Source organism: Empidonax traillii, unplaced genomic scaffold (genome assembly GCF_003031625.1).
Source record: "Empidonax traillii isolate 1590-97213 ecotype Southwest subspecies unplaced genomic scaffold, ASM303162v1 scaffold154:size1206225, whole genome shotgun sequence".
Taxonomy (NCBI): domain Eukaryota; kingdom Metazoa; phylum Chordata; class Aves; order Passeriformes; family Tyrannidae; genus Empidonax; species Empidonax traillii.
In genome coordinates, this window is record NW_020955347.1 from 13,696 (window position 1) to 29,081 (window position 15,386).

Sequence of the window (15,386 nt, forward strand, 5' to 3'; positions counted from 1 at the left end):
GGTCATGAGAAGACAACCCTGAGCAGAAAAATGTTGATGACAGCAGCCTTCCATCATCCTGCTCCATTCTCCTGAAGAACAGGTGCCACAGTAGCACCTGCCTCCAACCCATGGGCCTGCTCTCTCTCTATACACATACCCCATTAGAGGTTATTTCTCCCTGCAAATGAGGTACAGTAATTCTCAGAAACATTGCTAAAATTACAGACTTTGGATCAAGCTATGCATTGTGACAGTCACCTTGAAACCCGTTCACTCTGCATTTAAAGATATGCAACAAGATAAACTACAGCTGTCAGCCTCTAAAATTTGAATTGTGAACGTAAGACATATAGGGTCACTAATTAGCAAGTGAGGCCCAGTTAACTCTTATGCAATTTTTATTTGTATGGTCCTATACCTCAGACAGAAAATTATCAGAGTTTTCCTGGTGGTTAAAATACTTTCTTACCTGCTGCTTTATCCTGATGTCCTATAGTCACACAATGTTTGATGACATTTCAGATTCTCCACACCAGTTCAAAACAAAAGAAGAAGTTGAGTGATGCATTGGTGTAAACCTGCAACTCTAGAAATAAATATGAGACATTTTAGTGGTAAGTTTCAGTAGGGGCTTGAAAGATCAAGAAATCTCCTCAAGCTTTGAAAATTAATGCATGCTCAGACCTCATCTACTGCATCAAACTGACCTAGTGATACATGAAGAAATGCATTTGGAATGTCTGTAATGCTCCATTTGTTTGAGAGGAAGATGCCAACAGACTAAAGACCATCAGGGACCACAAAGACAACTTTAACAGTACAGACTGAAGCACGTCTAGAGTTCAAAGACCATCTTGGTGTGGGTTTTCAGGACTATACAACCAAAATAAATCAAATCACATTCTAGCTGGTCTGCTTTTACCAATTGTCCTTGTGCACTTGTGTGACCTCTTCCAAAACCTCTTCCTTTGCTTTGAAACAAATTGTCCTCTAGACAGTGTTCTATGCTGATTTCTCTAAGCTCAGATGGCCTATTTTGGGAGAAAAAAAGATGGGTTATATTTTATTTATCTCTTCTTTAAGTTGAAAACCAGCCTGGCTAACATTACTGGATTACAGGATAGTTGATCCAATTACTTGGGTGCGAGTGCTTATTGGACTGTGGGTTCACTTTAGGTTGCCTTTTTTCTTCTAAGAAATCTCTAATTTAACAGCAGAGAGCCAGATGGGATATTATGATTACATATGCCTGATATATGTCAAAAGCATAGATTTATCCCGCAATTTCCCAATGACATGCCAAACACGGAGCAAATTGGACCTGAATTTTCTGGATAAAGACACAAATAATTCCCAGCTCTACGGATCAGGCACTCCATCATTGTTTTTCCTCAGTTTGCTTCCCAAAAGATGTTCAACTCAACCAATCTTTTCTTTAAGAAATATTTAAGCTCATTCTGTACATATGGTCAAAGTTTTGCCACTTCACTGTTTTCCTGCAATCCAGCTGTTAAAGTTCTCTCCAAGACTCAGGAACAAGCTTCCACTGCTATGAAATTACTCTTCTGCAGGTACAAGAGGTTCAGACGGTAAAGTCCTCTGTCATGTTTTTCTCCCGGGTTTTTCCTTGCCGTGCATTTCAGCAGCCCATGTTCTCATTTCAGACTCTCATCCTGAATAGTTTTGATACCTGTTTTGGGTGTGGCAAACACCTGGAAAGACAAAGTACAGCGTGTGCTCAGAGAATGATTTTACTGCATTTGTACGCAACGCAAGCAATAAAGTTTGAGATTGACACTCAAAAGAATTTCTGGAAGACACTGTCACTGTTCCAATACCACTGGTGCCCCAGCAGAGGGGAGGGACTGCATCACACTTGCCTTTTGCCCCTGCCACTGCTGTAGGTAGAAAACTTGAAGAAATGGACTCAGCAGATTTTTCCCCCTGTTAGGATGGTTCAAAACAGAATTCCCCTACATATGAAGCAGGATTACTGTGTGTATCTTAGTGCCCTTCTTCCTCCTCTCTAAGGAAGCTGGTAATGTTAAGCTTCCACAGACAGTGCAGGACCACATGGGTTTGGTGGTATGGTCATGTAATATTGCACTTGGTTTAAGAAAGATTCTCCTTTCAAAATGCTTCAGTTTGTAATAACGTCACCTTTAACAGAAATTAATTCTCCATGAACTCCATGGAGGCCACCATTTTAGCAGTTAAACATTCCTGAGATTGTCCTCTGGCCCTGAGGTTAGATAGCATGTAATACCTGTATCCACGCAGACACTCCCGCTTGAAACACTGCACAGTCCACTCCTAAAGCATATTTTCCTCAGATCCCATGCCTCAGGTTGCCAAAAATCTGCTCCACAGCGGGTCTGCCAAAAAAGAAATCACCGCCAACTTAAAATGTGTTTTTACATGATTTTATTCACAGATGAGCACAATAATACAAGTATAGCAGAAGTGTTGAGAGAAAAAAGGATAAGCAGCCAAAAGTATACCCTGATAGGTAACATATCAAAGGCAACATCCAAATTTAAAATCAAGGAAAAAATAGCTGGCTGTCTCAAAAGAACAAGATTCTTGCCTATTATTTCAGACCAGCAAATGTTGGAACTTACCCATTGGATCTTAACACCACTTTGGAATGGCAAGTGCAGTTAAACTTTCTCTCCCTTTTCCAGACGTTTCCATGTAGATAAAATACTGAGAGAGGCACAGTGAAATGCATTCTCACACCCCTGGATTCAGGTCTAGCACAAGAGCTTCTCATCTGGGAGCTCACACAACATGTGCCACCTCAGCTGGTGATGACACCACTAGAATTCTCAGCAAAGACCATCCAGCACAATGTGAGTAGAGAACTAAACCCATATTTGCACTGCGCAGCACCAGTTATGCTTTTAAATTAGTAAAATAACTATAAGATTGTCTAAGGCAAGAAATTTGATTAGCAGAATTCAGAGGGGTGTCCTAGAGAGATGCTTTGGCTTCTATCCCTCTGAAGTTCTGAGTTAGCTCAGAGAAGGTTGTCATCTTACCACAGTTTCCTGGATCAGTTGGAGGGAAGAAATTGTGATTTCATGGGGCTCTTCAAAGTTTCCATTTCCCAATGTTTAGCCTTCTCTCTCAAACATCAAATATCCATGATTCTTGCTAATAGTCTTTAGCCATTTGTGCCTTAAAGTGTATACACGGGGTTGAAATACACTGAAACTGCTCAGTAATATTAAACTCCACAACTCTATCATGTCAATTTACATAGAAACCGGGAACCTTCATTGTGGAGGAAGAGGTGTCATTAAACTGTGAGCAATTCAGTCACTCTCCCATCAAATGCCACCGGTTCTGTCTTGCTTTAAATATACTATAGTTGGCTGAACTCAGTAACTGAGGGCTGCCTTTTAGAACTGAGTGATGCTTAATTACAAGGTACATCTGGCAGTTTTGTGGGGTGTTGGGAGACCTTGTTATTCTGGCAGCTCATCTGCCAACAGCTCTGGCACACTCACACAGTCATTAGGAAACTCACTGTGAACTGCTCTGCCAGCTTTTTATTAGAGTAATTTGTTTGTCAAATAAAGATATGTGACTGGGGCATGGAAAAATATTACATTAATATGGAAAATGGGCAGAGAAAGTATGTAGTACACCGAGGGATGCCTTTATCACCAGACGGCCTTTGATCAGCTTACATTGGCAGGCAGAGAGCTGGACAAAAATTGTAAGGGTTCAAATACGGCTTGGCCACAGAGCTTCAACCCACAAGCCTCTCACTCAAGCTCTTAATAACACTGTTCTTCATCTTTCATTCAGCCATCCCCTCCCAGGTTAGTCCAAGGAGTGTGTTTGGCATGATGACTACTCCTCTCTGTGGCTGGACGGGACGGGGTGGTCCCTAATTGAGTGCAACTGTCTTCATTTTTCTCTTAAGTTTTGCCAGGGGTATCACCTGTGCTGCTAAACACATTGGGTAAACTCAAACGTTCATGTCCTCTGATCAAAGTAAGGAGTTTTTCCTTCCCCGGCATGGAATTCTGCTTCTTTCCTAATGAGGAACCCTCAACAGAGGAAACCTGTTCAGAACCACCCTCTGCACTAGCTGCTCCAACTGAAATCCCCTGTGTACTGCAACTAGGTCCTAATGCACAGGTAGCAAACTGCACAAAAAAAACCCCAAATAGGGCAATATCCTGAGCCTGTGGCAAACAGATCCAAACTGTGACCCTTGAAGAGGCAACTACAGGTAAAACTACAGGAGCATAAATGGGGAATGCAAGCAATCCTGCAACTCACCAGAATGCGACTGCAAAACAACTGGACTCCATTTCTGGCCCTGAAGTGCAACTGACTAAAACTGGTGACTATTCCAGCAGCCAGTCTGCCTGGAACCTGGAACAGCCTGGGAACACAGCATCTCTAAACCACATGAGGCTGCCAACAGCAACTATAAGGTAATCCTGCAGCATGCAAAATAATACATGTGGGGTTTTTTCAAACCTCGCTATTAAAAAGGTAATCCTTGTAATGATGGCTCTGTCCTGACACTCAATACATGGCAACCCATGCTTCCCATCTCAGTGGCAACAACTCCCTTTGGGGAAGAGATACATCTTGCACTCAGAAGGGAACTGAACAGAGCTGCAGCAGAACAGGCACAAGCTGCTGCAGTGGTATCAGGCTTTGCCCACTGGCCTTTCAGTCAAGGGGTGAGGCTGCCTGTGATCTCCCTGAACACATTCAAGGGTTGAGTAGGAATTCTCCATGCACCTCTCCACACCTCTATTAATACTGCTGTAAGTAAGGTGAGTGAATGCACCCATGTGAGAGGTAAGAGAAGTGAGCAGATGCTTATATCGCGCACCCAAACATAGGCAAACATCACTTACTTCAACTTACAAATCCCACTGCTGTGCACTGTCCTCTTGATACACAGCCACAGCAGACTCAGATCAGTGGGCCTAACCTGCAACAGCAGCTAGTTAAAAGCAGCAATACAATTAAAAGCTTCCATTACGCAGCATTATTGAAGGGGAGAAACTTACAGGCAAATTTAATTTGTCTTTAACTTCCAGAAGCTTGGACCTCTCACTTGGCCTTTTTGCCACCACCACAGTCAGGCAAGGCACTTCAGACCCCTCTGTCCTTGGCTTCTGTGGCACAAGATCAGGCCCTTTGTTAATACCATACAAAACACCGTGCTTCTGACTGAAATGAATCCTCTTAGCTGCTCACACAAATGCATCTGACACTCTTTCCTGAAGGAACTGTGGAACAGGGCATCTCGAAAGCTGCTATACAGAAAGCTAAGAAAATCAAAATACATTACAAAGGAACTTGGGCAGCCATGAGACAAGCAAGTATATTAGACACCGATGAATTCACCATGCTCCCTGAGCTATTTGTATGTGATTTATCTCAGTTTCTAGTTAATTTTTAATAGGCATTTCCCCTGTCCCTTGCCAAGCAGTTGGCAAACTCAGTGCATGTGCTCCAGCAACAAAAATTGAGGTGGATGTAGTAAATGGAGTTTTTACTCGAAGTAAGAACTATCATTTAAAATCCTATTTCTCCTGCATCTGAAAATTTACAAACTCTTTTGCCTACTTCAAAGAATTGGAATCCAACATTCCTCCTTTCTCCACCACATCGTACTTTGTGCTGCAGCTGTTTTTCTTCCTATATAGGTACAACGTCAGTCCCGTCTCCTAAGCAGAGTATTTGACAGCGCTACAACATAGATTCTTTAGGTAAACAACAGCTACCAGCATTCAAAATCCTTCATAAAGTGCAGTTGCACTGACACTAAACCAAAACAGCATCAGGACAAGACAAAGGGAGAGCTCTTGTGGCCTCACATTTCAGCACACTCCTGTTTTGCTGCAGAGCTTCCAGTCTAGCCCACACTGACACCAACCTGTCAAAAGCTCTTCAACAGACCTACCAGCAATTGTATTAAGCACTATACTTGAAATACTGGCACTCTCTCCTGTAAAATGCAAAACCTCGAGCTGCCTCCTCTGGTTCCAGTCATTCCCACCCTTTGGGCTGTTGGAGAGGTTGTACTGCTCGCTACCAGTTCAAGCTGAGGGCTCTAACTCCCAGGCAAAGTGTAAAGGTTATGCCTGCAGCCCCCCACAGCTAATGGTGCTCCTGCACCAGTGGACCTGGTGCTGAGCCAGCGTCACTCTGGATGGGCCCTGGGCGTGCCATTTTCTCCTACCGTGAGCTGAGGTCTCCAGGGGGATAAACCAGGATGAGCACAGCCTGCAATAACCCAGCTGTGCTGCCCCGTGCACACATGCTGGCCCTCTTGGGTGTCTCAGATGCTCAGCATGATGGCAAGGGCATGGGCATCACAGCACCAACACACCCTGCCCGCTCTGCGGTTTCTGACTCCTGGCGGGACCCACTGCAGCTGCCACTGCCACGGCTTCAGGGAGGGGTGGAACCCCAGGTGTGAACAGATTCAAATCAAGTCACTACAACTAAAACTGGGAAAAGCCCCATTTGCCCCTGAGCCTTCACACTTGGGCAATCCACAATCACCTGAATTTGTACAGCCTGTCGAGCCACTCCACAGAGCCAAGGCAGCTCCAACAGCTGAGATATCCTGACAGGTACACTGCACCGACAGAAGAGCAGGCACTGGTGGTGCTTCTACGCATAATCAAACCTTTGATTAAGCAGCAAGCAGCTAAGGCTGGGAATTCAGAACTTCAGAGTGTTTCTTTATCTTGCCCATGGTGTGTGTGTTGTGTGTGTGTGTGTGCCATGCTTTGGAGTTGCATGTGCTCACCACAGCACACCATGTGGGGATACAGCTTCCCACCCTCTGTACAGGTTGCTGCCTCTCAGCCCCCTTCCTTTTCCTCTTCTTCCTTCTCACACACCTCTTGAAGTTTCTTCAGCTGCTTTCTTCTTCTTCCCCCTCCAGTTTGTTCTGAGACCCCCAGCTTTTCTCTATCTTTCAGCTCTGTATTGCTCCTGTCATCTTGAGCTTTTGATGAAAAAGCTTTTGTCCTCAGCTGCATACTTTTAAGTTTAGGCCCCCTGTCTACTACGAAGATTCGACTGAGGTATAAAGCACTGCACCTGGCAGTGTTTGCCAGCTCCTGCCCAAACAATAATAAAGTTTCTTTGCCTCAGGACCTGCTGAACCCAAACACTGTTTTCTCTGGCACAAGAGGCCAATTCACTCCTCGAGATAAATATTAAGCAAACAGGATTTTTTTTTTACTTTAGGAACTAAGCAGCTACAACTTTTTCCTGCAGCCACAGTCACGCCCCTTGTGCCTGCAACACTGAGCTATTTTTAAAAAATTCATTCCTGTGGTATTTTCCTAAAAGCCATAAAGCAGCAGGGCATTCTCTTAAACACACTTTGCTAGCAATTATTACTCCGTCTATGCCTCCTGACTGACTGTGACCTTCCAAATTCAGATAGATTAGCCATCTGTCAAAAGAAAAAAAAGATAAATTATTCTCTTTGTACCCTTTCCTCTCTCACTTGTTCTCCCTGGGCAGCAGCTCAGAGCTGGCAGGAAACCATCTTAGTTCCTGCCCTCTGACTCCATCACATGCCCTGAATGTTGCAGCTTGGACCTTCTGTATACTAAAAAAAGAAAAGAAAAACTTTTACCTCTTGCCAATGTTTCAAAAAGCAAAAATAGTGAGCCAAACCCCAAGCAAAGTACTGTTACCTAACAACACTCTCAACACCCGAACCAATAAGATTAATAGCTTAAATTCACCAAGGGGCACCAACATCAGCCAGTCTGAGAATCATACTGTTCCCTTCATCTCAGCAGATGACAGGTAAAATGAGTTTGCGACTTAGCTAGTAATTTTAAAAGAAGAACAAAGTCTATAGTAAATGATGATACAAACCCTTATCAGCCTGGGGATGTCTTGTTAAAATAGCAGGCAGAGACACAGAGCACTTAGCTGTTCTTTCTCCTCTGTACTTGCTCTCCGGTATAAAATACAGAACATTTTTTCCTAAGAATATGTAAATATAAACAAAGATTAAAATTAGGACAAATACCTCCTTCCCCTGATTTCATCATCTAAACCCTCACTTAAACCCCTCAGTAAGCAAGAAACATCTATTTTCTATTCACACACACAATTTATTTCTGCGTGCCCATGGTCCATGCTAGGGGAGAACACTACCAAGAAATCAACCTTTCACTCCCAGCTCCTGACCCCATTTCTTTTTCCCATCCTTTTACACATTCCAGCCTTCTGGCCACCTCCTATTGGTGAAATCAGCTTTTTGCTGCCTGAGCCAAGAGAAGAGCCAGTGGCAACGTGCTCTTATAAAGGAGGGATTGCCTTGTGCCATGTTCTCTACCTGCCAGAGCAAGTCTGCAGCCATCTGTCCTCCTTGCCCTAACCCGCTCTGTTGCTGCTGCCCTCAGCAATGTGTTTGTGAGGCCACAAGACGTGCCAACCTCCAGAGCAACCCCTCATGGCTCTGGTTTGCATCTTGTCACACTCCTTCTGCTACTGCAAACACACCCTTAGGCAAAAGCCTCTTTCAAGTCAAAAGCTAACTTACTGATGACACACAGTGAGTCCAGCAACTGGCAGTGGTGGATTTTAAAATTTAGGATTTTTCCCCTGCATGTTAACATGCTCTTTTCCCTCTACTCGATGCGTCCATCTTCAAACTACTCTGTCCTGGAGAGGTGATGAAGATACTGTGAGATATGTGCAGGTCAGAGCTTCACCCATCGGTACAGCCCATCTGAGCCACCTTCCTCCTGGAGCTCAGCTAGTGACTTCTGAGACAGCACAACTATGCCCAGTGTTACTGCTATGCTGGGAAAGGACGCTCACATGAACGCAGCTGACAGCAAAGTTATAATAAAGGTTTTAGCTCAAACAGAACTATGCTCTTTTTCATCAGCTGATTTTCTGTCCCATGAATTCCAGCATCATTCATTTACTGAGAAATAACGTTCAATTCTCGTATATGTCAGAATCACAAAATTTACTTTGCTTCTTCCACATCAAACTTAAGGAAAAAAAGGTGATGGGTTGCAGAGCTCTCTAAATTCAAATATTAACAATTGCTGGATGAGAAAACAACAGAAAAAAGTTATCAACAACTTATACCTATTTCAGAATGCAAACAGGAAGGACTTAAACAAAAAAGGGCAAAATTCTATGAGAAAAAAAGTAAGCATTTTTTCCTCTAGTCAGTATCACAATAATTCCAGTGGTTTACCTACATTTCTAGACTCTATTTGTTCTCAAAGACATTGGAAATGAAAAATAAAATCAACTTCCAACCTCTTCTGAACAATCTACAGTGAAGTACAACAGATAACAAGCTGAACATGCTCCTAGGCAGCCAGTTCCAGTACACACATTTACTGATATAGAAGGAGCGGCATAAATCCTTTATATATATATATATATATATATATCTATATATATATATATATATATCACATATATACATCAAAAATACATACTTATTTATGCATTTAGATAAAACATGTAACAAGAAAAGAAGGTTGCATGAGAAGCACTGTCAAAGCTGGCCAGTGCTGGGAAAGCAAGACCTCCCAAACCCCTCTCAGGGGCTTCCTGTGGCAGCAGGCACTACCTAAGAAGGAAAAACCTCCCCTAGTGCCAGGTTTTCCCCATTTCACAGGTGCAAATCCTCAACAGTTTGTCAGGCTCTGTTTGCTATAACAAAAGCCTTCAGTCTCCTGACGTTTTAAAAGGGTTCAAAGAAACATAACATGAGCTAGTTAAAAATACCATGGGGAGTGTGTATACACACCCACCCTGCTCTAAGCCAAAATCACAGGAAGCAAAGTTTGTTTAGCCTAACAGCTCATCCTACCTATGGCCCCTCTCCTGCAGAACTCCTCTGAAACAGTATCTGCTGTGTTGCCTTGCCTGGTGTGCTTTGAAAGCCCCAGGTGACTCCCTCTTCAGAGCAGGCAAACAGACTGCACCTCTGTGTACGCCCAAACTCTTCCTGGCACAAAGAGGCAGAGCCCGGCACTTCCAGGTGGTACCTGATGTAAACAGACCCTGGAGAGCTCACGCTGCAGAACTTTTCCTGACCTTCAGGCTGAAGGTTTGTTTTAGCTAATTTAAAGCTCCTCCTCCTGGGAGACCACCCAAAATGTCTTTGTACAGTTCAGGTCGTGTCTTAATCACCTGGCCGAACTGAAGTCCTGCAGCTCTTTTGATCTTTCTTGGTTATTCAGACTGCTCGGTCGCTTTGCCACTGTTGATGCTGCTCTTGGCATTCCTCTAACCTACAGTGATCTTCTCCTACTTCAGACAGCTGCAGAGATTCGGGCAGCATGGTAATTGCAGACAGTACCGTGTTCCCAAAGCTGACACTAGTAAGACCAGCTCAGTGCTCAGACAGGGCTCACCAGCAGAGCACAGAGGCCTGTGCCAAGCTCCCTGTTGCTGTTGCTAGACTGGCTTTGAAACTGGAACAAGATAACGTCTGTTTGTAACATCTTGCAGCATGGATGCAGTTTTATTACCAAATCCATTCCCAAACATCAAAACCTTCTTTTTTTTTCATGGCACAGGAAACGTCTTTCTGCAACTGTTTCTACAGCAACTTCAAATGTCAGAGGACTTAAGCGCACACAATGCCCACTGCCAAGCCCTCAGGTACAGCCCTTTCTCCTCTTTCAGGCTGAGATCAATCTATTTCCCACAGCAGGAATCAGATGCAGGGACTGCTACAGAGATAAAAAATGCTCAAGAAATAAATGATAAGTAACAACATCCAGGTAAAGCAGGTAAACCACCGCTAGCAATATTCTGTCTCACTGCTGGGAAAACATCAAATGCCCCAGATTTCCACTAACACTGAACAATTACACAGTGTCATTTTATATTAAAAAATAATGTAAACTATATAATCAATCCTACTGTATGAAATAACAGAAGGTTACAGACTGTGCAATGGGTAGTCAGGCAATGAGGCTTCTTACATGACAGTTCTGGGATATTTTGATACTGTGCCAAAGCCTGAAAGCAGCCCTGGAGTACTGTCTCTTAGAGATGCCTCTTGGCTGCTCTTCCTACCACGCAATTCATCACTGTTCTACTGTGAGCATCAGCGTGCCAAGTTTTGGGTCAGGGTGTATTTCACACCACCTTTGTGCTGATGCAAAAGTGATGCCACAAAGCAGCAGGAAAGAAGGCACTGGGCTCTCTGACTAGAAAACATCTAAAGAATTAAAGTTGAAAATCCTGTGCCACTGTAAGGGACAGATTGCTTTTGGAAAGTCAACAGTGCCCAAATAGGTGATGTTACAATAATCAGCTAATACTTTTATACTGTGTCATTGTGATCCCTGAGAGATCTTACACTAGATGCTGAATGAACAGGGAGGTTTCCATTCAGAGGAATCCCACCTATTATGTAATTTGCTTTGACAGACAAAACCCCCCAAATGGTCTTTTCATCTCTTCTTCAGGATATTTTTTATCTGAACAGATAGTTTTCAACAAAAAAAAATGATCTGAGCCTTGCGACACCCTCCTGACTGGTACAGTGACATCATCCAAAAGAAACCTCCCTCTCAGATGAATTCAGCATGGCCTGCTAACAGCACTTAAAGCTCTGCAATTCAGCGTTATAAAATTGTCTCCTGAGTGTATAAGAGTTTCACTTTAGGCCCTGCCAAGGTCAATAGGCAAGATAAATACTCTCCCACTCAGGGCCTAATGGGAGGTCTCTTAAGCACCTCAGGTTTGCTATGCAATACCTAGGGAAACATGACAATTAACATTTCACATGCTAAATTATGTCAGATTTCAGAATGCAAGCAGGATTTTACTTCAACTACCCTGTTCTTACCCTCTCTGATACAGAAAAGAAGGGACCCCCTGTAAGTATGTAAATCAAATACTGTGGCTCATGACAGTAGAAAAAAAAGAAATCAATATTTCTTATTGGAATCACCATGAGCAAAAAGCTGAGCAAGAGCTGTCACACCAGCCTCCTCCATGAAAAGTTAAGTGCCTGGAACTGAGAAAAAAGGGTGAAAGAGAGAAATACCATCACTCAGTCCCCCCAAAACACAAAGAGACCCGTTTTAAGAATTATCTCCCTCAGAATATCTTCCCTAAAAATCACTTTTCCCCCCTTAAAAATGGATATATCTTCAATAATAACATTATCAGTATTTATTTTTGTTATTGTTTTGTCAGTGAAAGTCTGGGCCACTTTGAACAATCTTTTCTCTAAATGAACCCGTAAGTTTCTGTAGTTTTCATAGTTTTCATAGTGTTTGGCCTGGAATGAATAAATGCCCTGATAAAGCACATCTCTCTGAAATGCAACTACTGTACACTTCATTTGGCAAAAAGATGGAATTTCCTTCTGGAAATTTTTTACAATCCTGAAATCTATATATTCCTCAAAATGTCTTGGTTATTCAATTAAGTTTATAATGAAAGATAAGCCATTCATAGGAATAATCTGTTAAGACCAGAGCAGAAACTTTATGCCTGAAAACACACAGCAACACATGCATGAAAAAATTATATGTGAGTTTATCTTGGTTGGACTCTATCTATATAGTTTGTGTCAATCTGCAGAGTTTTGCTGTCAGTACAGCTACTGCTGTCTGTGCTACCAAGCCAGAACAGACTAATTAAATGTAGTTAACTCCAAATCCTGACCCCAATGTGTCCAACAAACCTCCAGACAGTTGAGGAAAAACTTGCCCTTTTTAATTTTCAGCAGAAGTATGAGCTATTGAGACTTGTCAGAGATGCTGACATCTAAATATGCTTCACAAACTTCTGAGTTTTGACTGTATTTCCTGAATCCATTATGCCTGCAATTTTCCTCCTCTGAATCACACAGCTCATCCATGTCAAAATAAATTTATCACCTATTAATTTCCATTCTTCTGCTCAGACAGTTATTTCACACCTCCAGCAGACAAGGGCAGTGCAATGGCAGGGCATCAGGTTGCTAGCCCAGCATCACAGAGGAGGTTACAGCATTTCCACACTCCTCAGTGTGTGCAATTGGCAATCTCCTGACCAGATTTCTGGCAAATTATATACCAGATATATTTTTTCAGTTTTGAGAGCTCTTTTCCCTCAGTTCATGGACTTACGTGTCCACTTTGCCTCTTTCAGTTTAAAGAGAGAGTTTTTCTTATTCTGCTGCAATTGCTGAAGGCTTTTTTTCCAAAAACATTTCACAGGGAATTTAAACCCTGCAGAGAAAACATTTCATAAATGATGAAAAGTTATCACCTTCGATAATTCCCTTTTCAAGAGAAGACAACAAAACAGAAAACAAGTAGGTTTTAAGGGGGCAAGAGACAATTTTTAAAGGAAACTAAATCCATGGATCTGACACAGCAGAGGTACAGCTGGATAGAGCTCCATTTCTTGACCATTTGTGTAAAAAAATTAAAAAATAAAGCAAATGAAGATATTTTCTAGTGTGGAGTAACTCAAACTCTCACAGAAAAGCTCAATATTTAATTAAACCACTACATCCTGTCTCTCACTCAAACTAAGCTCAGATTTGCTTTAACCATAATTCTGCTCTACGATGCCTCCTTGCTACAAGCAGAGCGGGTGTGTTTTTCCACAAGAAAGTACTGGCAAAATGGCAAAGGGAACATACTTATCATCATGTTTCCACCCTAACGACCAATTAAAGCAAGAGCTGAACAAATCAGTCATTTTCACGTTTGGTAAATCAGGTGGTGAGCACCAGCTCTGTCCCATCCAAACATCATTTGACACTGATGCCACTTGCCAGCGGGAAGCACGACTGCTCTGTTAGCACAGCACTGCAGTCTCTCATTAAGAAGAGCTTAACTTAATTAAGAATATTTTAAAACAGGCAAAAGGCAACTAGAAAGCCTGTCAGTCACTGTGTACAGTTTCCCAACTTCTGTTCTTTGAATGTATGAGCTCATCACAAACCTGCCACTGCTCTAACATGCAAGCTCAGTCCTCTTGACAGCACAACTGCTGTAGCACACAGTGAACTACCTCTGCACCTCATACATTTGCTCAGCTCAGTGGCAGCATCTTCTTGTTACTAAACTACTTTAAAAGCCTTATCAGGGCTGAGTACAGAGGGACAATCACTTCCTGAGTCCTGCTGGCCTCACTGTTTCTGATACAGGTCAGGATGCCATTGGCCTTCTTGGCCACCTGGGCACACTGCTGGCTCACATTCAGCCTCCTGTCAATCTCCAGGTCCTTTCCAGCCACTTTTCCACAAGCCGGTAGCATTGCATAGGGTCATTTAGTTCTGGATCCCCATACAAACAACAGGATGACTTAATTAGCAATACCCTATTTCTCTCAAGCCACAATACTGATGCAGTACTGAGGTACAATCCTCATAGGCTTCACTTGCTGGACATATTAGGAACAGGTTTATCTCAGAAAAAGTAATTTAATGAAGCCTTTTCAAAGATTGGTATTAAATACCTGGTAACTGCAATATATTCATCATTTGAACAACAATAGCATCCAGAAAACCAAACACAGTTGGACCTCACATAAGCATATAGGGGAATACATTTGTCTCCCAAGTGGCAAATGATGTAAAGAGACAATCAAATCTAGCATGCAGTGGAAAAAGAAAAAAAAATCTAATGAAGTTAAAAAAAGTTCTAATGAAGTTAACCGAGCAACCTCAACTCAGTGGTAGAGGCAGAAATAAACTTTCATTCTCCTCAAACCAGTTTTGTATCCATATGTTCACGGCGCCTCACTGATGGTTAAAAGCAAGAGCAGTGAAGCCAATCATCCCCAGCTCAGCTCAGCTTGAGAAATACGATCCTTGCAGTTCACACTAACATCAGTTCATAGCACATGAGGAAATGTTAACATTGCCCTTTAATGCCCAGTTTGGCAAAGTTTCACGCTCAGATAGTTCTGCCAAAATCATGCTATCGAGTAACAAATTATTGTATTGTCCCGGTGACCTGCACTGGAATACACTCCCTGAAATGCCTTCAAGAAATGCCACAAAAGCACGCACTTGGAAGTGACAAAAATAATAACCCCAGAAAACAAAAAGAGGAGATAACAATAAGCGAATTCACTGCAGGAACAGCAGCATATCAGAACAATGACAGAAAATCAAGCCCTAACAATGTACAGAAGTCATGCGGAACAAACGTGACCGCTATCATTGTATTATATATATAATGGCCAGTCTCTTCGCAAACGAAGAACCGGGGAAGGTCTTTCCACCTTCCAGCCTGCGCATTGGATTTTTTAGGTGAGACACAGTGTGCGCGGAACTGAGCCCACCCTTTAATCCTGAGGTTCATCTGCCGGGGCCAAGCACGCTTGGACGGTGGCAGTGAGGTCCTCAGGACGTAGATGGATTGCCTTATGGGCTAACGAGCTCC